The 24,185-nt window shown below is 38.7% G+C and overlaps 1 pseudogene; it reads left to right on the top strand.

Moving 5' to 3' along the window:
* Positions 1-18,591: 18,591 nt before the first annotated feature.
* Positions 18,592-19,404, top strand: LOC112174676 (annotated as a pseudogene).
* The last annotated feature ends 4,781 nt before the right edge of the window (positions 19,405-24,185 follow it).

Genomic DNA, 24,185 nt, shown 5'->3' with positions numbered 1-24,185 from the left:
AACTTGATGGCACCAATTATCAGTTATGGCACAAGTATGAAGATCCATGTGCAATGCATTGGAAAGTGGGGATACATCACAGGTAGCACTACAAGGCCACCTACTGGAAGTGCACAATTTGAGGCATGGGACACAGCAAATTCCAGTGTTATGGGAATTTTTTTCAAGGTTATGACACCAGAGGTAATGCAATTGTTTGCATGTTTTGATACTGGAAAGGCGATAAGGGATTCTGTTTCTTCTACTTATTATGACGGGAATGATTTTGCCCGTATTCGTGAGTTGACCACCAAAACATTTAAGATGTCACAGAATGGGCAAGCTATTGCCAATTATTTTGATGTTTTGAAGACTATTTGGCAGGAACTTGATCAAAGGCACCCTAACCTGATGACATGTGAGAATGACATTAACTTATATCGGGTGGTGTAAGACAAGATGAGAGTCCATATTTTTCTTGGAGGCCTAGACTTATATTTGGACGGTGCTAAGGGTGAGCTCCTCTGCATGCCACAACCACCAACTTTGGAGCAAGCATTTGCATATATTCGAAAAAATAAGGTGAACAAGGCTGCAATGACGAGTATCCACACAAAAATTTCAAGCTTGGCAATTCAAGCTAAGCTCCACAACTACAACTGCCCACAGTTATGGAAGATCTCTAGGATACTCTAATAATTGAGTAAGGTGCCACTACTGCAAAGACCTTGTCCATTTCAAGGATAGGTGCCCAAAGCTTGGGAGGAACAACTCTAACTATTATAACTCTACATGGAAGGGTGGTAACACCAACACAAGAAGCAAGACCACTGCTTAACTTATGAAAGAACATGATTTCTATGGTGTTGAGGGGTAAGATCACACTAATGGTAAAGTTTCTATGACTGAAATGCCTCGAGGTAAAATTGGTGTTGCCTTACATATTTCTGACTTTACTGGTAGTGATACCTGGATAATTGATTCTGGTGTGTCTGACCACATATATGACCTATGATAAATCTTTATTTACCCATTTGTCTCAACCATCTATAACCCATGTGTCTAATGCTAATGATGAGTCCTTTCCAGTCTTAGGAGTTGGATATGTTGCTGTCACCCTTACAGTTACTCTTCATAATGTTCCTTCTCTCGCTCATCATCTACTTTCTGTGTCCGAGGTTAACTTACAAAACAAATGTTCTATAACATTTTCCCCCATGTATGTTGTCTTTCAGGACCTTCGCACTCAGGAGATAGTTGGCAAGGGAGATCTAAGGGGGAGACTGTTTCACTTGGATTGCATGTACGCAGGGCAGAAGCAGACAGCACAGCAAAATCGAGTGGCCTGACATTGAATTCTGACCGGTTGAATGAGTTATGGTTGTGGCACAAACGCTTGAGACATCCTTCTTTTGGTGTTATGAAGAAATCTATGCCATCCTTGATTTTAGGTATTAATGAGTCTAGTCTCCATTGTGAAACTTCTGTTTTGGCCAAGAGCCACCGAACTAGTTTCATCAAGTTTGAATAAAGTTCCATGCCTTTTATGTTGATTCATTCTAATCTATGGGGGCCTTCCAAACACTCCACACTCTTTCGGATGCATTATTTTGTTCTCTTTACTGATGATTATACTAGATTGACATGGGTCGTTGAAGTCAAAAGATGCTGTGTTTTCTGCTTTCCAAACATTTCATAATCTTGTTCATACTCAATATAATGCTCAGCTCAAGATATTTCGGTCTGATAATGGGGGCGAATTTGTCAACCATCATTTTCATGATTATTTTCAAGCCCATGAGATTGTCCATCACACCACTTGTCCTCAAACACCTGAACAGAATGAGGTTTCTGAACGAAAAAACCGTCATCTGTTAGATATGAGTCATGCTCTCGTTCTGAGTTCACACATGCCTAAGAATCTTTGGGTAGAAGCTGTTCTATGTGCATCTCATCTGATTAACATATTACCTTCTGCCATTCTCCAAGGTCATGTCCCATTTGAGGTATTGTCTACTCATGTACCTATACCCTCCCTTAATAATTTACTATCTCGGGTGTTTGGTTGTGTAGTATATGTCCACCTCCACAAGAATCAACAGTCTAAATTAGATGATCGTGCTATTAGGTGTGTCTCTGTTGGTTATAAGTGCTATCTTCCTCCCTCACATAGATTTTTTGTCACTATCGATGTTATGTTTTGTGAAAATACTAGTTACTTTTCTTCTATAGCGACTCCCGGACAGAGGAAGCATAGTACATACTTTGAAGAACAATATAGTAAGGTCCGGGTGCTTGGTTCAGGGGGAGAAAATGTCCCTTCTCGACCCGTCTAACAGAGGTCAGGAGCTACTGGAGGAGAAAACGACGACTCTCGACTCGTCGAAGGTGGATAGGCAGTGGTTGCAGCTCTAGGGACTAATATTAACTTATCGACTATCAAATCAGAATTCAACCAGTCTAAGGGGGAGGGTTGACCAGTCAATCATGCTACTGGGAACAGTTCGAGTTTGGATGAAGAACATGCAAATCCACTCTCTCCGTCTCCATCAGTGGTCTCTCCTGAGGTATGTTCTAGCCATTTAAGTATGCATAGTGTTAATTTACCTTTATGTGATCCTAAATAGGTTAAAACAAAGGTCTTGCCTGAAAGGTCTACTAGTGGGCAGGCCTCGAAGAAATATGAACCAAGTCTTAGTGTTAACGCCAAGTATCCAGTAGCCAACTATGTGTCCACCCATAGGTTGTCTAAGTCTTCTGTGTCATTTGTGAATCAATTATCTTCTGTGTCTACCCCTAGTAAAGTGGAGGATACTCTAAGCCATGAAAAATGGGCGAAGGCGATGGAGGTAGAGATGGATGCATTAGAGAGAAATCATACATGGGAGTTGGTAGCATTACCTCCAGGCAAGCGGACTGTAGGATGCACGTGGATATACACTGTGAAGCATAATTCAGATGGGTCTGTGGATAGATACAAGGCACGGTTAGTTGCAAAAGGGTACACTCAAAAGTATGGAGTGGATTATGATGAGACTTTTGCACCAGTTACAAAGATTAACACGATTCGAGTACTGTTGTCACTTGCTGTAAATCTTGATTGGCCTTTACAGCAGTTTGATGTGAAGAATGCGTTTTTGCATGGGGATCATCATGAAGAAGTTTATATGGATCTTTTTCTAGGGTATGGTACTTCTACAGGTGAACAGGTTGTGTGTAGAATGCGAAAGTCTCTATATGGTTTGAAGAAGTCTCCTTAGGCTTGGTTTGGTAGATTCACTTCATTCATGAGGCATATTGGGTATAAGCAGAGTAATTCAGATCACATCCTTTTCTGAAATGTCAGAGGGGTAAGCTTACAGCTTTGATTATTTATGTGGACAATATGGTAGTGACAGGTGATGATGCTGAGGAAATTAAGAGATTACAAGTACAATTGGCTTTTGAGTTTGAGATGAAGGATCTGGGGAAGTTGAAATATTTTCTAGGAATAGAGGTGGCTAGAGGAAGTGACTGTATTTTGTTGTGTCAGAGGAAGTATGTGCTTGATTTATTAGTAGAGACCGGTATGCTTGACTGCAAACCATCAGATACTCTTATTGAGTTGAATCATCGCCTTGCTGAGTGCCCAGATCAATCCCCACCAACAAGGCTCGATATCAAAGGATAGTTGAAAAATTGATTTATTTGTCACACACTAGGCCGGATATTGCATATGCAAAGTCTCATATGGATGCGGTGATATGTATTTTGAAGTATTTGAAGTCTGCACCCGATAAAGGATTGGTTTTCTCTAAGAACAGTCATTTGGATGTTTATGGGTATATCGATGTAGATTGGGTAGGTTGTATCATTGATCGTAGATCCACTTCAGGGTACTTTACATTTGTGGGTGGTAATTTAGTGACGTGGAAGAGTAAGAAGCAAAAGGTAGTAGCCCGGTCTAGTGCTGAAGCAGAATACAGAGGAATGGCCCATGGAGTGTGTGAGTTGTTGTGGTTGAGACATTTACTCAGAGACTTGGGTTTTAGACAAAGGAGGGTGATGAAGCTTAATTTATTGTGATAACAAAGCTGCCATTGAGATTGCACACAATCTAGTTCAGCATGATCGAACCAAGCATGTGAAAATTGACAGACATTTTATAAAGGAGAAGTTAGATGCTTAGATTATTTCATTCCTGTTTGTACCAACAGAGGAGCAGTTAGCTGATATACTCACAAAGGCTATTTCAAGTAAGTCCTTCTATGACTCACTTAACAAGTTAGGCATTCGACATCTGTATGCGTCAACTTTAGGGGGAGTGTTAATGTGAGTCATATCCTTAGAATTGTGGTAATAGTAATATATTAGGATTTTGTAGTTAGGAGAGAATATCTCATTGTAATCACGTGTAATTACTTTCCTAGTAGGACTGTGTATTAGTCTGTATAAATGCCTCCATTGGGGGAAGAATAAATCTCTGAATTCCAAAGATATTAATATGTTCTGTTCTTTCTGACTATCGCGCAATGGAAAACTAGCAGGGAAAATCATTGAATGAGAGCAGCGAAAAGAACAAAAATCTCTAAGTGATTGAGATAATAAAGTAATCTAAGGTTCACATCCAAAACCAATTGCCAATGGATGGAGTGGCTCAAACCCTTATAAACCTATAGGTAAGGTCCCATTTTCCCATGTGAGATGTATATATTCTCAACATGAGACACCCAGATCCTTGACCTGAAGTCAGCATATGCCAAACTCAATAGGGTTGTCTCTTTGCCTAAGAACCTTTGCAACAACAAAACAAGGTTTTGGAGAAAACATTAAGACCCCAAAAAAGAAAAGAAAAGAGAAGACATGGAAATCGAGGTCTAGCTATGCGACAATGACCAACCAAGGTTGGAGCATAGTCTAAAGTGCCAGGAGGTATAAAGCTAATGTCAGAATGTAGAGTTCCTTTTAGTTAAGTTCATTTTCTTTATTCCATTGAAAATGAGAATTTGATGTCCTACTCTTGGTTAAAAGATTATTTTTTGTGTAAATGCGTCTTCTAGGAAATATAAGTTGGCAGTCAACTTAATTAACAAAATAGCAAAAAAATGAAATCTAGCAGAGCTCTGCTAGGGGTGAGAGAGCTCCGCCCCTGTGCCTGGCACCTTTACGCCTCCCTTCATTATCATTGGCAGGCTATTCCGGCATCATCTTCGGTGTCACATCAATCGAGTATGATAAACGTCCTCTGAGTTTCTCGATGTGACCGTGGCAGGTGCCTATGTCGTGGTGACCTCTGGTGGGAGGGCTTCTCCTTTTACGCTTTGTTGGGAGGAGTGCCAAATCATTCCATCATCTAAGTGGATCAGTTACAACCTCAAGTGGGGGACTGAAAGCGTTGGTTGTTGGTTGGTGGTTGGTGGTTGGGTTCGATCCGTGTAGCAAGGTCAGTTTGGGTGGGTGGTTTTCAATAGGTGGCTCTTAAGTGAAGCGCCGTCTTGTTATTCTAGTGTGCGACGACAATGTGGTGGTTTGATTTGTTTGCAGTTAGGTTGGAGGTGCGGTTGCACAGTGGATGTCCAGCACCTGCTCTAGTGCCCATATATATGGGTTTGGGCCTCTCCCTTTTCTGGTGGCGATCGAAAAATGTACTTAATCTCCAGTGTACTGGCAACAATGGCTGTATGGCACCAGTGGGGACTGGTGTAGGTGGCCTGGGTGCCCTAAGAGGATCTACAAGGGCTTGGGATTGTGTTTTGGTTCTTGCTAATTTTCTATCGGCTTTGGATCTTAGGCCCACACACTCTTGGGCTTGCATTTGGGATCCAGAAGGTTGTTGTTGTAAAATTTAGGTTCTAGTTCAAATTTTAATTGGAAACCCGGATTCATGATTCTTGTTCTTGAGAGCTTGATTGCGAACATCCACATTTTTGACACCCTTGGTCACTTTCGTTCTTCCAGGGCCTTACCTCACTCTGCTCTTGGAAATTCAGTTAGGGTGTATCTCTTTGGCTACGGTTACGATCCTGGTTACTATTAATTATTACTACATTTACACTACTCAAATAACATATGCTGTGCTATTTGATGTCTTTCAGCTTTTAGTCATGTTCTGGTTACTCTTCAATTTTAGATGCGCTTGTGCATCTTGTTTTGTTTCACTGCTTTTCTTTTGATGCATTTGCATCGCTTCATGTAGTCCTCAATTTTAATTAATATAGCTTGTCGTCTTTCCCTTAAAAAAAATATCAAAACAAATATCACTTGGCTTATTTTGATCACTTGGCTTATTTTGTGAGGCGAGTGTCATTTAATTATAACTACTTATTAAAGACAATACAGATACAGTACGAGTATTGATTTATCCATGCTACGCATTTCCCTTAATATTGTTGGTTGACTTTTTTTTTTCAATACAATGAAACTATAACTATTAAATACACATTATTGGATGTCTTCGAACTTTATCCTATTGATTTAATTATTATTTTTTTTGGTAATTTATCCTATTGAGTTAATTAAGGGTGGTGCTATTCACACACCATTTTTCTCTATTCACACATCCCTTCTAATTTTCTATTACTTTAATTCAATCTTTTTTATAAATTACCCTAACTACCCTCCCTTGTAATCTTTTTTTTTCTTTTTTTTTTCTATTTGGCAATTCAATCATGAATCAAACATCATTGTACAATAATTCAATTTTTTTACCTATAAATGAAGGAAGAATAATATGTTTATTAAGTAGAAAGACCTATATTATTAGACAAAGAATATGCTTCCCAGGTAATCACCTTCACCCAACTGAATCCAAATTGTAAAGTTTGTTCTCATACTTTGCAAAGTACCAAACTCAATGCTTGTTTGTTTATGACTCTTAATCCAGGTGCATCATCCTCAAATTGAAAAAAAAAAAAATATGGAATCAGCGTTTTATCCACTTCAGCCACAATCTTCCACATTGCAGCTGATAATGTACACAAAATTTGGAGATGCTCTACATAATATTGAATGCAATGAGTTGCAATCTTCGTGTCGGGAAAAAATTATGTTCTACTAGCATATTATAGTAGAACAAATCATATTTATAATCATAAGTCCATCATTATTAGGCTGTTGTAAAGTTCTACAGTTGCTCAATGGATTCGAATACACCAAATAATTTCAGTTAGAATCTTATAAGGAATAATAAGATTACACACTATTACTTTTAGTTTTAAGTTGCAGAACAACCTTACTTTTTCTGCAGAAGAAACTACACATACAGAACTTTAATAAGAGGCAAAGTTTAGGTTGTGAAATTATATCCCTTTCACACTGCACTAAATTACTTCATCAAATAAAATCTTATACAGGAATTTGATGAGTCGATCAGCTTACATATTGCTATTATTGTTATATTCAAAAGATTTAGAATGACTCCCCCTACTGCTTGACTAAAAGTGTAAAACTGATAGTGGATATTATTGATATGAAAGATGAGAAAGCAGAGGGTCTAGAGTCGTGTGCTTTCCAAATGTCCAAGTTTTTTTTTTTTTTTTTTTCCGACTAGATGTCCAAGGTTTTGTGAATATAGATATGTCCAAACTTTTTTTGTTTTTGAGTTGTAAAGCCACGGGGGCGAAATAGTATATTCATCACAAGCTAGAAATGCCATTACATACCCTTCCGCTGTCATTTATAGACAGACAAGAATCTAGTGGTAGTACCCACAAGTGGTACGTACATATAGTCCTACTCATTATACATTCAAATACGTAGAAATAGCAGATATCCTCCTTCGGTACTACTCCAGAGACGCTAAAGAGACATAAGGTGCACAATAGTGCTTAGGTTCCTAAAACAAAGGAAATTATTGTAACTAGACAAACTAATTAACATAGGGATGGGCCTAGGGAAAAACCCTAGCCCAACATATTCAGTTCAAGGCAGATCCAAAGAGGCCCATACAAAAACCCAGCAAGTCTGACCAGGCCCAAGCCCAACCTTCATCTCCACACACGTCTGGCCATCGAACAGATTCAGCGCCGTGCGTGCTCTGCCATGATCCCGCCGCAACGAATCATCTTCATAGCCCAAATCACCCAGAATCACGTCGCTACACCTAGCATCACCACGATGCGCCCCGATCCAAACACTTGCAATCCCCACCGCCGCAAAAAGTTAACCCTTCCCGGAAGGTCGTTGATCCAGCAGCATACCGAAGTCCCGATTCCGCCTACATAGCCACCACATATAGAGATTTCAAGCCAAGCCTTCAGCCCGAGCAAACCTGCAAAAAACCTCAAGCAAGACCCCTCAAAAGGAACTCCTCGAAACGATAGCTTTCATCCCCGTTAGGCAGTAGACCGCGCAGCGTCAGCGAGGCCAAAGGCCAGCCAAGATGCCGGGGTCGCCACTGGACGAGAGCGATCAATTCAGTCTAGGATTGCCGCCCCCCTTAGGGTTTTGTGCTCTCGCCCCGAGAGAGAGAGGGTATGTCCAAACTTATTGGTTTCTAAAATAGACAAACAATTGGGTAGTCCGGCCACTAACAGAATCAAATTACACTATTTATTCAAAAAGCCAGTTATTGCTCAATAAAGCCATTAGTGACATCGAACAATTTGAGCGGGAGTTTGTGGGACGCCTGGGAAGGAAGGAGAAGATAAAGCTAGAAACCCTAATTTTGGTTTCTTGAATTGACTGGATTTAAATATCAATTCGGTGGCGGCATTCTTATGGAATGCACACTCCCTTCCATTTTCTTATATAATCTAATGCATGCCAACGCTTTATTTTTGCACAAAATATACCTAGTTCGTATGGAATGCACGCTCCTCCCATTTTCTTATATTATCTAATGCATGCCAACTCTTGACAGAGAATGTAATTAAAGAGTTGACTGGATTTAAATATCAATTGGGTGATGGCTTTCGTATGGGATGCACACTCCCTCCCATTTTCTTATGTTATCTAATGCATCCCAACTCTTTATTTTTGCACTATATATGAAAAGACTATACATCAAGAGACTATATATTAATTTGCCGGGGATCGGAGCATCAGCCTGGGTGCGCCAGTGGTAATATATATTGCATATATTGTTTGATATGGGTTACTAACAAGGGCAAATGGTACCTGATTCGTGAAGGTATCTAGGGACTATATATCAAGATACTATTATTTTACTGGGGGCATCAGCCCTTAATTTGCCGGGGAGCATCAGCCTGCGTGCGCCAGTGGTAATATATATTTATATATATACACAACTTTGCTCAGGTGGAGATGTCCGTACCTAAGCAAAAGGTACCGATTTTTATATTTGACCAATTTTTCGATCATATTTTCATATCTTAATCATTCAATTTTTAGGTCCTAATGTATAGATCATCTCTATAAATTTTCAGCCAAATTGATGATCGTTAAGGCATCCAAAACTGCAATCTACACGAATGAACCGAATCTGTCGAATCGGAACCATTTGTGTTTATAATGGTAAATTGCCGTTTTGGATGCTTTAACGATTATCAATTTAGTTGAAAATTTGCAGAAGTGATCTACTCATATATACCTAAAAACTGAACGGTTAAGATGTAAAAATGTGATCGAAAAGTGGGTCAAAACTGGAAATCCGTTCCTTAGCTTAGGAACGGACGTCCGTAGCCAAGAAGGGCTATGTGTGTGTGTGTATATATATCTTGTTTGATATGGATTACTAACAAGGGCAATTAGTACCTGATTCGTTAAGTTATCTAGGGACTATATATCAAGAGACTATATTATTTTACTGGGGGCATCAACCCACACACACACATATATATATATACAGGCCCGCTCACCTGCGGGACTACTTTTCAGGATAAAAAGGGACAAAACAATATCAGCCTTATAATTTTAATACTTTAGATGCAATGGCTCTCAATCATTTACATAATAAAAAATAGAACATGGTGTATGTTCATCATTTCAGCCTTGTTCTCTACTTCTACAGTTCTACTCAAAAAAAACCCAGTTCTCTACTTTTGAAGGGTAAACTCTCGACTTACTGCTTGTTTTCTTTCTCTTTCTCTCAATCTCTCTTAATTCGTGCTTTTTTAGTCTCTTGCTTAATTGAAAACTCATTCAGCAAAAGTCATGATTAAACTTCGATATCATTTAGAGAATCAAACTAAAGAATTGAAAATTTTGGATCTTTACTGTTCAAATTGAAGAAACCTCAAAGAATCAGATCATAGTTTGCATAAGTTAAAATAAAAAAGCAATAATCTTGGATATTTGTAAATTAGCAAAGAATGAATCCTAGATTTTGGTTCAACTCAAAATACAAAAAGTAATAGAAATCTTGAATTCATAATAGTTCGCACGGTACCCTTGACTCAAACCCAAATTCCAATGAATTTTATTATTCATAAATGTTTAATTGTTCAATAGTCTCAAACGAGACAACCCCAGTGATCGAGTGAGCCAGAAAGAATAGAGGGAGGGAGGGAGGGATATAAAGAGAGGAAGAGAGAGAGAGCAGCGAATGAAGATGGGCAACGGATTGGGTGGAATCCATGAAGGTTTGTAAAGTTTCTTTCACCCGTCAGATCTGGTTCATTTAAATCTAATGGCCATAAACCATCTATCCCCTTTTGTCCCTGAAAAGTAGTCCCGCAGGTGAGCGGGTATATATATAACTTTGCTCAGGTGAGGATATCCGCACCAAAGCAAAAAGGTACGGATTTGCCATTTTTTTCCCACTTTCCGATCATATTTTCACATCTTAACATTTCAATTTTTAGTTCCTAATGTATAAATCATCTCTACAAAATTTCAGCCAATTTGGTGATCGTTAAGGTATCCAAAACTGCAATTTACATGAATAGACCAAATCTGTCGAATCGGAACCGTTCGTATTTATAATGGTAAATTGCAGTTTTGGATGCCTTAACGATCACCAAATTGGCTGAAGTTTTGCAGAGATGATCTATACATTAGGACCTAAAAACTAAACGGCTAACATGTGAAAATATGATCGGAAAGTGGAGAAAAACTGGAAATCCGCACCGAAGCAAAAAGTGCGGACATCCGCACCCAAGAAGGGTTGTATATATATATATATATATATATATAAATATGATCGGAAAGTGGAGAAAAACTGGAAATCCGCACCGAAGCAAAAAATGCGGACATCCGCACCCAAGAAGGGTTGTATATATATATATATATATATATATATATATATATATATATATATATATATATTGTTTGATTCTTCCTGCTATGTGTCAAAGCAAGTTCGCTCTGATATTCTGATGTCGCAATTTAATATATTCTCTGTCTATTTGCACACAAGTCCTCACAAGTTACAAATCTCTAACACCATGACCCTCTTATCTCAGATGACAAAAACATGACCATCCTTGAATAATAATTATTGCTTCCATTTTAATTCGAAATGATTTCATAGAGGAACTTTAATCTTGTTTCATAGGTACTGATCACACTTCGCTCATTGATTTGGGGTGTCCGGTATAACTGCCTTAAAAAAGCATGATAACTTTGAACAAGGTAAAAGTTGAAGGTTCTCTTTGCTAACTTTGTATGATATGTCCCATCATTTTTCGTTTCTGCTTTTGTTCTTACTTTACACAGTTGAAACAGCTTAGATTAGAAAACTCTGAATCGATTTCATCTTCCCAAACTGGTTGAGATCTATCAGTAATGGGTGACTAGGGTTAGCTATTCAGTCTATCTGTTACAGGTAATTTTTTCTGGTACGGAGTTATCTCCTTTGCCTTGCTCAATGCATTTATTCCAGGGTGGTCAGCATCTTGTTAGGATCTGCATCATTGAAACTTTGAGTATGTTTTCTAGTGGATCACTCGTATACATCACAGCAAAGGTTCTACGTACAGACATATCGCATCTCTGCTTTCGAAATTTTTTTTCTTTCTAAAAACTGTTGTTCCCCATAAAAATTAATGATCTGCTGAAATAACATTTTCTCATATATATTTTTGTTTTTATACTGGTTTTACACACCTTTTGTTTTAGTTTTTGTGAGGTTAGTTGCTATTCTCACTCTTAATTTGTCATTCTACACAAAACTGATTAATATCTTGATGTTTTGATGGAAACAAATTGTCTAGACCAAAAGAGTGCGAATGGTACTAACTTTTATCTCTAATAAATAGATATGCAAAATCTTGTACCAAATTTTGATGTTTTGATGGAAACAAATTGTCTAGACCAAAAGAGTGCGAATGGTACTAACTTTTATCTCTAATAAATAGATATGCAAAATCTTGTACCAAATCAAGTAAGATACAATGGTAGCATTAGAAATTGATATTTCCAGCGAGTACGCAAGGACTGAAATATTTGGGAAATTTTCAATATATCTCCCAATATCTCCCTTTTTGGAGGGACTGATATATTATAGGGGGAAAATATCTTATCTTTCCCCGTTTCTGCGAAATTTCTCCAATATCGTCAAATATTCCTGATATATTAGATATTTGCAATATATCCTCAATAAAATTTAAAAATATTTGTAAAATCTAATAGAAAAAAAATGAAAAAAAAAACTCAGTTATTCACATAGAAACATACAATATGGAATATAGAGGTTATACCTTAACAACGGCTTATAGTCAGGATATGGCCTATTAAAGAGGCAAATTAACCTGTTTATCTCAAAGTGAAACCTCTAAAGACAGATTTGGGTGAAGAGAAATCCCTTCAAGGTAAATCTGGGTGAGGAGAAATCCCCTTAATGTGATTCTGAGTGAAGTAATTCTCTAAATGCAAATCTGTGTGAGGAGAGATCTCGATCTCCTTAAGCCAAATCTGGGTGAGGAGAAATCCCCTCAAGGTGAATCTGTGCAAGTAAAAATCCCCTTAAGGTGAATCTATGCAAGTATCTCATCTGATGTTTCTTCAATTACCTTAAGTTTTGACTCTATCAGTTTAGGCACAGAGCGTAGTGGAACCTCAAATGAATCTCATGAAGGCGACAATCAATCTGGCTATGATGCTTATGGATAAAATCAATATGGAGAAGTACATAATCAGACATCCAGTTGGATTCATCCTTATTATCTCTTTATAGGGTAAACAGTTAGCAGTTGTAAAGAGGTCTATGACTATCATTTTCATTACTACAATTCGTAAAGTATGGGTCATATGTCTTGGTCTAATTATTGAACTTTCATAAATCAACGAGCAACTTTTCAACCACCTAGATGTAGAATCGCTGTAAATCTGTATGTAATTAGGATTATATTTAATTAGGATATCCTGTAATTATGGAAAGATTGTTTCCTATTAGAGTTACACTACTCCTTTATACTTGTATATATACCCTCATTGTGGGATGAATAGTATCATCGAATTAACCCTGAATTGAAGTATTCTTTTCTACTTGGTATCAAAGCAGGTTCAATCCTTTGAACTTGCACTGCATTCTTTGAATCCTGAATCCTGAAAAAACCACAAACCGCTGCGTACCACCACCATTGAATTCTAACCACCATCACCCTACCTTTTTTCAAAAAAAAATTCAGATCCATCTTGAAACCCTAGAAAATCCAATCTAGCAAAAATCCCGAATTCCTCAATGGCCGGACCTGTAATTGAAGGTGAACAGTCAAATCCCGAGAAGGCAATGGTGCCATCCTCACAAGTCATCCATCACCACTACACCACCCAACAAGACAACTCTGTGTTCCCAACAAGTGTTGTCTTGAATGAATCCAACTACACCATACGGGCTCCTCTCATGCGGATGCACATTGGAGCACGAGGGAAGGTTGGTTATCTGACCGGAGTGAAGGCTGAACCCGTCATAAATTTTGCAGAGTATGAAGCTTGGGCCACGGACAATGAAAAGGTGAAAAGTTGGCTCATTGACTCCATGGAGTCCTCTCTTATGAACCGGTATATTCGTCTCCCTACTGCAAAAGATATTTGGGAAGCTGTAGAGAAAACATTTTATGATGATTCTGATGAAACCCAGATCTTTGAATTGAAAAAGAAGTGTTTTGAAGCAAAACAAAATAGACGGCCTATTCCTACCTACTATAATGAGTTAGTGGCGATGTTCCAGGAGATTGATCAAAGGGTGGCCTCTCAGAATGATAATGTTGCAGCTGTAATTCAAGAGACCTCAGCGATGTCCCGGATGCGTGTTCACATGTTTTTGAGTGGACTTGACCTAGAGTATGATCAAGTACGTGGAGAAATCCTGCTCAAGGAACCTAAATTCTCTTTGGAGCAGAGCTATGCTTACATTCGCAAGGTGCAATCAGAGAAACAGGCTATGGGGCATTCGATACCTACCGAATCTTCTGTTATGCATGTCCAATGCAAACCAGGTCCTCCTCCAGGCTTCTCAGGTCCTTCTTCATGTCGTCCTCTAGGTAAACCAAATCCATGTGCAAATAGAAAGTGCATTGTGTGTGGGAAACTAGGTCATAGCAAGGAGCAGTGCTATGAAATGATTGGTTACCCTGATTGGTGGGACTTCACCAAGAAACCACGAAAGAATCTGGGCAAGGCCGCCATTGCTACTATAGAGGAAGAGCATCTAGCAATGCCTCCGCTAATGTAGCGCAATCAGGTCTGAAGGGTAAGGTTACTTTGAATAATACATGGATAATTGATACAGGTGCATCTGATCATATGACCAATGACCCTACTCTTGTGAAAAACCTTAGACAGTCCCCTCAAGTTGTTGTCTCTACTGCTGATGGTACTTCAACTCCAGTCACCGGAGAAGGTTCTATTGTTTTATCTGATACATTAACCCTTGAATCTGTCTTAGTTGTTCCATCACTATCTTATAATCTCTTGTCTGTTGGTCAAATTATTTTAGCTCTTGCATGTATTGTGACATTCTATCCGTCTTTCTGTGTGTTTCAGGACATTCTGACTCGGCGGATCCTTGGTTATGGTGTTAGAAGGGGGAAATTGTACTACCTGGATCTGACAGAGACTGGAGAGAACCAGATGCATCTTTTGGGACAAGCTAATCAGATCAACGGGGTAGAGAATGCGAAGGAAGCTGTTTGGTTATGGCATCGCCGTTTAGGTCATCTATCCTTTAGTTATCTTAAGAAGCTGCAACCTTATTTGTTTTTAGTTGTTAGTGAGTTGAATTTCCATTGTGACATTTGTGAACTGGCCAAGAGTCACCGTATTTCATATTCACCAAGTCTTAATAAAAGTCATGTTCCTTTTATGAAGATTCACTCTGATGTCTGGGGTCCTGTGAAAATTCCTTCTCTTTCTGGAGCTCGGTATTTTGTAACGTTTATTGATGATTGCACTCTCATGACATGGGTGTCATTACTGAAGAATAAGAGTGATGTATTTGGAATGTTTACTGAATTTCACAAAATCGTGGCAACTCAGTATCAACAATCCATCAGAGTGTTTCAGTCTGACAATGGTGGAGAGTTTGTGAATGGCCCTATGATTGAGTTTTGCTAGTCACATGGAATTCTTCATCAAACCTCCAATTCCTATACTCCTTAACAAAATGGTTTAGCAGAACGGAAGAACAGGAAGTTGATGGAAGTTGTTTGTGCTTCCTTGTTTGGCATGAATGTACCTCGGTCCTATTGGGGAGAAGCAGTGAAATCAGTAGCATATCTTATCAACCGTACTCCTTCACGGGTGATTGAGTTTCAGAATCCTCATAAGAAGCTTCATACACTTCTGACCATCCCTTCTATGCCTAATTTGGAGCCCCGGGTGTTTGGGTGTACAGCCTATGTTCATATTCCCAAGCCTCAATGCAGCAAGCTTGATCCTCGTGTCCATAAGTGTATATTTGTTGGTTATGCTGACTTCCAGAAGGGTTATCGATGTTATGATCCTCTTACTGGCACTATACATGTCTCTCTTGATGTTGCTTTTCGTGAATCCGAGCTTTATTACTTAGGGGGAGCTTCTCAGTCTTCCCTTTAGGGGGAGAGAGGTTGTGAAGGGAATCCTTGTTCTATTATTGATTTTGATGTCTTTGAAGACTTGGAAAATTTGGAGGATAGATTTGAAGGTAGAAATTCAGAAACAGAAAATGCAGTTGCCGAACAGAGCATTGTGAATTTCGAAACAGAAAATGCGGCTGCTGAACAGAATGCGACTGCCGAACGAAGTGTCGCGAATTCCAAAATAGAAAATGTAACTGTCGAACAGAGTGTTGTGAATTTCGAGACAGAAGAGACGACTTTCCTGGATAGTTTGAATCACAATCAAGACGTATCTGAAGCTCACACACAAGATATTCCCCCTTCTGCATCACCAACTGAAGATCCCGGTCAGAATGATCCACCTCAAGGACCCCTAAACTTTAATGAGTCCTCTGAGTTAGACAGTGTCGAACCTAGGAAATCACAAAGGGTTACCAAGGGAATTAATAAGAAACAATATGAACCAGATATCAAAGCCAAAGCTAAATACCCTATAGCTAATTTTATGTCTAACCATAGGATTTCTGGGTCAAATGCACTTGTTGTTGATCAATTATCTACTGTATCTATTCCTAGTAACGTGCATGATGCATTGATGGATCCAAAATGGACAAAGGCGATGAATGAAGAATTGGAAGCTCTTCAAAAGAATGCAACATGGGAGCTAGTACCTATGCCAGTTGTCGTTGGTATTTACTATGAAGCTTAATGCAGATGGAACTATTAATAGATACAAGGCGAGGTTGGTTGCCAAAGAATATACACAACGCTATGGGATTGATTATGAGGAGACTTTTGCACCTGTGGCAAAGATTAATACTGTCCGGATTCTAATCTCACTTGCAGCAAACAAAGATTGGCCCTTGCACCAGTTTGATGTGAAGAATGCATTTCTTAATGGGAATTTAGAGGAAGAAGTGTACATGGATGTGCCCCCAGGTTTTAAGAATTACCCAAGTGACATTGGCAAGGTGTGTAAATTGAAGAAGTCTTTGTATGGCCTGAAGCAGTCTCCAAGAGCTTGGTTTGGAAGATTTTCAAAGTCCATGAAAGCCTTTAGATACAGACATAGCAATTCTGGCCATACCTTGTTCATCAAGCGCAAGAATGGTAAGGTTACAGCTCTTATTGTGTATGTTGATGACATGATTGTTATAGGGGATGATTCGAAAGAAATAAATGAATTGCAAAAGTATTTGTCCAGGGAGTTTGAAATGAAGGATCTGGGACAACTGAAGTATTTTTTGGGTATTGAAGTTGCAAGGTCTAAGAAGGGGATTTCACTTTCACAGATTGAGGAAATATGTTCTTGATATACTTGCTGAAACGGGGATGCTGGACTGCAGACCCATCAAGACACCCATTGAGATGAATCACGGACTTGCTATCTATCCTGATCAAGTTCCAACTGATAACGGGAGGTATCAACGTCTTGTAGGAAGATTGATTTATCTTTCACATACTAGACCTGATATTGCTTATGCTGTGAGTGTTAGTCAATTTATGCATTGTCCTAGTGAAGAGCATATGGATGCAGTCTTTCGTATTTTGAGGTACTTGAAGATGGCACCAGGTAAAGGGTTACTGTTTCAGAAAAAAGATGAATTGGAAGTTGTTGGGCATACAGATGCAGATTGGGCTGGTGATAAAACTGACAAACGTTCTACATCTAGGTACTTCACTTTTGTTGGAGGGAACCTTGTCACTTGGCATAGCAAAAAGCAGAAAGTTGTTGCTAGACCAAGTGCAGAAGCTGAGTTCCGAGGTATGGCACACGGAGTCTGTGAAATGTTATGGATTCGTAATGTCTTGAAAGACCTGGGTTACAAGCTTAAAAAGCCTATGGATTTGCATTGTGATAATACAGATGCCATTGAGATTGCACATAATCCAGTTCAGCATGATATAACAAAGCATGTGGAGGTTGACCGTCATTTTATTAAAGAAAATCTTGACAGAAAGGTTATTCGCTTTCCATTTGTAAACTCAGAGGAGCAATTAGCTGATGTTCTTACTAAAGGAGTGTCTTGGAAGATATTTGAAAGCTCAGTTGACAAGTTGGGCATGATAGACATCTATGCACCAACTTGAGGGGGAGTGTAGAATCGTTGTAAATCTGTATATAATTAGGATTTTATTTAATTAGGATATCCTATAATTATGGAAAGATTCTTTCCTATTAGAGTTAAACTACTCCTTTGTACTTGTATATATACCCTCATTGTGGGATAAATAGTATCATCGAATTAACCCTGAATTGAAGTATTCTTTTATACTCTATAGTCTCTTTTTAGATGTAAATGAAGTTGACATTTATATGTATTTACATGTAATTCCAATAAATTGTCTCTTTTGAAAAAGATATATTTTCTCAAATATCATTAATATTTCCGATATCTTTATTTTTCAAACTTTTGATAAATATTTAGATACAGATATTTTAATCCTTCCGTACATCAGCTATTATAATTATCCACATCTATAAGTGTTAGAGACAATTTTTTTACAGTGAAGCCAAGAATATGGTGGTTTCATACTTTCATACATTGAGACTATTTAATTACATATTTTAATTTAATTTGATCTCTTTTCCATCCGTGGCTGTAACCCACCATTGCCTCCTCCATAATTGAACATCTTCCTCTATAAATAGACCCCTTCAGGGCGTGTGTCCTCCACACTTCTCCAACTATCTCTTCTTGTTCTTCCTCAAACAAATCCCTAGCTAGCTTCTTCCTCATTTGCTTTTCATCATGGCGCCAAATAGCCAAGAATCCGTAAATGGGGGCAAGTACCCTAACCCAACCATGACCAACCTGGACCTCGAGCACCAACCCACCCAAGACCTCAATACTTCCCAGGACAACGACGACTTCGACTACTCCAAACGCTCCCAGTGGCTTCGTGCCGCCGTCCTGGGAGCCAACGACGGTCTGATCTCCACCGCGTCTTTAATGATGGGTGTTGGTGCTGTTAAGCAGGACATTAAAGCCATGATACTAACCGGGTTTGCCGGACTAGTAGCCGGTGCCTGCAGCATGGCCATCGGAGAGTTTGTCTCCGTTTACTCCCAGTTGGACATAGAGGTGGCCCAAATGAAGAGAGACAACAACAAAAACAACAAGCAAAAGAGCCCGGTGGTACACGTGGTAGAAGACGAGGAGGGAGAAGAGAAGGAGAAATTGCCAAACCCGTTACGAGCAGACGAGGAGGGAGAAGAGAAGGAGAACTTGCCAAACCCGTTACGAGCAGCAGGTGCATCGGCTCTTGCGTTTTCAGTGGGAGCAATGGTACCACTGCTAGCAGCCTCGTTCATAAGGGAGTATAGGGCGAGGTTGGGAGTGTGGCGGCGGCAGTGACATTGGCTTTGATGGTGTTTGGGTGGTTGGGAGCAGCTTTGGGGAAGGCACCAGTTCTGAGATCAACGATTAGGGTTTTGGTTGGAGGGTGGATGGCTATGGCTATAACCTTTGGGTTAACCAAGTTGATTGGATCGACTGGACTGTAACTAGCCAGTAAGATAGACCCATCATTTTCTAGTTCTTTTTTTTCTCTTGGCCCTTTGGGTATTTTCGATGTGTACGTGCTTTTGAACTGTTACAAGAAATGAAATGAAATGAAATGTATGATGATGATGATAGAATTCTGCTTGCTTTAACTTCAGTCTTATCGAAGAAATGAAATGTATATCAATAATGATTAAGAAATGCAAGTTTAATTGCATATTATTTTTGAAAGAGGGTTCCTCTTATTGTTGCACTAGATTTATCACTTTAATCTATGAGGTATAAAAGCTTCACCCACGGTTAAAATTATTAATCTATGCCCTACTCAAAACAGCCAACAGGTTTCAGAATTCAATGTGGTGAGCAAAAGTTTTCGTTCCTTCCCAACTTATCAAGTAATAATTGGGACATATCATGCATCCTGAATCATCATGCATAATGTGGTATTATAAATTCAAAAGATTTGATAACAAGTACTTCTATGACGTAGTAGGTAGGGAAAAAGTGGTAATTAATAAATCGACTACCTAGATAAACTTTTACTTCCTTTTAAAAAAGAAAAAAAAAAAAAAAATTACTTTGATGCCCGCACTTTACAATGTGAAAGTGAAGTGAAAAGAATAATCGATCTGTAGAACGTAGCAAATTCGATGCCTGATGTGTTTACTGATATCGCAAAAGTGACGAGATCACATATACCAGCTGCAAATGTGCCTGCAAAGTTAGAAGTCCCCAACAAGGGGCACAGTGCCGCAGATAGAGGCACAATGCCGCAGATAGAGGCACTGCAACCACACTTAATGGAAGTGTGGTTGACGTTGTGGCTCCCCAAAGGAAGAGGGGGAGGCCACATGGTATGATTGACACTCACCCAAGGAAGAAGAGGGCGAGTAAGGCACAAACCAATCCATTAATCATTAATGTAGAGAATCCATCTCATGAGATTGTTTCTGATTATAGTTATGTCCATGAATCAATACTGGAGGACGCTCCGATGTTTGAAATGATTCCAGAGAACAAACAAATCTCAATGGATAAGGAGTTGATAGAAAGATCTTCCATACACATTGATGATGTATTTGCATACACTGTTGATCTTTGTTGCAGAATGTCAACAAAGAGCAGATTGGCCTAAATGGAAAGAAGCAATCCGGACAGAACTAGATTTTCTGGCAAAGAGACAGGTATTTAGTTCGGTATTGCTAACCCCACCAAGTGTAAAGCCTGTAGGACATAAATGGGTCTTTGTCAGAAAGCGTAATGAGAAGAATGAAGTCCTGAGGTACAAGGCTTACCTTGTGGCGGAAGGTTTCTCACAACTGATGCGGCTGAAATAACCTCACAATTTAACCCTGCAAAATGTAGTTTTCAGTATAGGATAAGCAGGGATCGTTCAGTCCGAGGATTGTAGGGTACACCTACACAAAAAGGTCATTTAACAAATAAAAGAATAAAATGGGGAGTTTTGGAAATTTGGGTTCCTAATCTACTAAAAATAAAAACAAAACAAATGAAACTATATATAATGATCGATTTCTTCACACTTAAATCAGAATTTCTAAACCATATCAACATGCAATGAATTATTTCAATCTAAACAACCTAAAATTGTGCCAACACTAAATATCAGAAATGAATTCGAAGTACAAGTCTGAAGAGATTGAGTACCACTTTAATTCTTCTTTTGAATCTCCTAAGTTAGGAAAAGTCCGTAATTTCAAATATTTCATATAAAACATCACGTTAATACTGAAAAGCATCCGTCAACATTAAATATGAATCATTAAGTGCAATTAGAATTCTGAATCCAAACATGTATGCATCCATAAGAAGTTACAAATGCACAAACATGTAGCATATAATCTCGACCATATCAGAACACAAATTTGGCTTTATTAACCTGCAGATTAACATAATTATTCACCCAAAATCATATGCTTAAAGATATAAAAGGATGGCACAAAATCAGATTATAAAGATATCATAAACAACTCAAGAACATAAAGAAATGAATCTGAAAATTACTAACATAAACTCATTCTAAACAAAAATCCAACTCCAATGATAAAGTTCATAAACGAAATCTGAAATTCAATACTAAAGAGTACGAAAATAGAAATAAGGGTCATGGATTACACTTTTTGATCTTCAAGGAAGCTTGGAGAACGTCAAGAGAACACACAGCTAGGCCTTTAAGAACACGAATAGCCTTGGAGAAGTCCTAAAGCTCTTCACGACAAGAGGCTTTTTCTGAATTTTGGAGAGGGTTTTGGAGAGAAGAGAGCTAGGCTATGAACTGAATTTTGTATGAAGAAGTGATGATTTTGGAGCAGAGAATGGCTGCTATTTATAGTGGAATTCTCATCTCTTGTGATGCAATCATGTCCAATCATCTAGAGGTGATTTCTCCTCTAAATTTGCTTAATTTTCTCATGACAAAGTCTTGATTTTTCTAATCTCTTTTCCCCTTAATGACTCATTGTATATTCCTTGAATAGTGACCAGATACATCCCTTATTCCTCTCCTTTGAATTGTACTAATATCTTCTTCCAATTGTGCACATAATGAATTCCTACAATCAAGAAAAATCAGAATTTAAATAGTGTTATAATCAATAGTAAATAAAATAATTAGGAATAAATATTGACTATAAACAGTCCATTTTATCTCCTTGAATTCTTCCTGATTTATGCAAGTTTTCTTTTCTTATAATTTTTGCTTGATTTCATCAGTCAAGAGTTCTTAATGTGATGGACTCCTAAATTCTCTCTTTAAAACAAGAAAATCAGAAATAGGAAAGTTCAAATGAAGAAAGTTTCCCTAAAACAAAATAGGAAATATTTCCTAAAATGAAAGAGGAAAGTTTCTAAAATGACTTGTCCTTCATTTACGCTCATTTCTGCTCTTTTTTTTACCTCTTTTCACCATTTCCGACCATGAAGTACCTAAGAGCATAAACTATATTATAATTATTAATTTTAAGAGAACTTTAGCCAAATGAGGGAAAATACATGTTAAAAACGTCACACTTTGTGCTCCTATCAACAACGCCCTGGAATTGACTACGAGGAAACGTCATCTCCCATAATGGACGTTATAACGTTGCGCTACCTAGTTAGCTTGGGAGTTTCCGAAGGACTAGAAATGCAGCTCATGGATGTGGTTACTGCATATCTCTATGGGGATCTTGATTCAGAGATATATATGAAAGTGCATGATGGCTTTACATTACCCAAGTCAAGTGACTCTAAACCATGGAGTGCGTTTGCAATTAGGTTGAAACGCTCACTTTAAGGATTAAAACAATCTGGCCGGATGTGGTATACCCGTCTAAGTGACTACTTGATTGGGAAGGGATATAAGAACGATGAATTGTGCCCCCGCGTATTCGTAAAGAAAACAAGTTTTGGATTTGCTATTGTAGCTGTATATGTCGATGATATGAACATAATAGGTACTCTTGATGAAATAAGAGAAACCGCAAGCTACTTGAAATCTGAATTTGAGATGAAGGATCTTGGGAAAACTCGATTCAGTCTAGGCCTTGAACTAGAACACTGAGCTTGTGGAATACTAATCCACTAGGTTGTGTATGTCCAAAAGTTAGGCGATTTAACATGGACAAAGTGCATCCTTCTAGCACTCCCATGATCGGTCGAAGTTTGGATGCAAGGAAAGATCCATTTCGTCCAAAGGAAGATGACGAAGAGGTGTTGGGAGCTGAAATTCTCTATCTAAGTGCAATAGGTGCATTATTGTACTTAGCCCAATGTACTCGACCACACATTGTATTCTCAGTGAACTTGTTGGCTAGATGTAGCTCAGCGCCAACGCAGCGTCACTGGAATGGTATCAAAAATATTTTCCGATACCTAAAAGGAACCATTGACTTGGGACTGTTCTTTCCCTACAGAGAGACAAGAGGGACCGCAGATGGAACTGCAATCCCTAAAGAAAATTTTGATGGCGAAAGCGCCACTCACTACACTGAAACGCCAAATGACGTTTTGGTTGGTTTTGCTGATGCTGGGTACCGCTCTGACCCACATAAAGGTCGTTCCCAAACTGGTTATGTATTTAGCGTTGAGAACACAGCGATATCTTGGAGATCAACCAAACAAACCCTTGTGGCTACCTCCTCGAACCACTCAGAGCTCATTGCTCTACATGAGGTGGTTCGTGAGTGTATATGGTTAAGAGCTATCATTACACATATTCGAGGGACTAGTGGTTTGAGTTCTACCACTAAAGTGCTTACTTGCATTTATAAAGATAATGAAGCTTGCATTGAACAGATGAATTTAGGATATATCAAGGGTGATAATACAAAACACATATAGTCAAAGTTTTCCTACAATCAGCAACAACAGGCCCTCCTCAAGATTCAAGTGAATCAAGTAAGGTCTGAGGAGAATGTGGCTGATTTGTTCACCAAATCACTGCCTAAGGCCACATTTGAGAAACATGTGAAAAACATAGGAATGCGAAGATCAGGGGGAGGTGTAGACGTTAGGGGGAGTCTAACACACACATGTTATTCTCAAATGTAGAAGGTGTGTTGTACTCTTTTCCTTCGACCAAGGTTTATTTTTTGTCCCACATGGTTTTTATTGTTACTTGACAAGGTTTTTAGTGAGGCAACAACCCATGCACCATTTCGTCTTTGACTTGACAGAAGGGGGAGTGTTAAAGGAAAAACATATTGTGTGCCTTCGTCAAAGCGACTGACAGAGAGGGAATCAAGGAATTAGTGATTACCATCAATCAACACGATTACGGATC

This window comes from Rosa chinensis, chromosome 6 (assembly GCF_002994745.2).
Source record: "Rosa chinensis cultivar Old Blush chromosome 6, RchiOBHm-V2, whole genome shotgun sequence".
Classification (NCBI taxonomy): Eukaryota; Viridiplantae; Streptophyta; class Magnoliopsida; order Rosales; family Rosaceae; genus Rosa; species Rosa chinensis.
The sequence above is the reverse complement of the archived record's forward strand: the minus strand, read 5'-3'. Positions and strand labels throughout refer to the sequence as shown.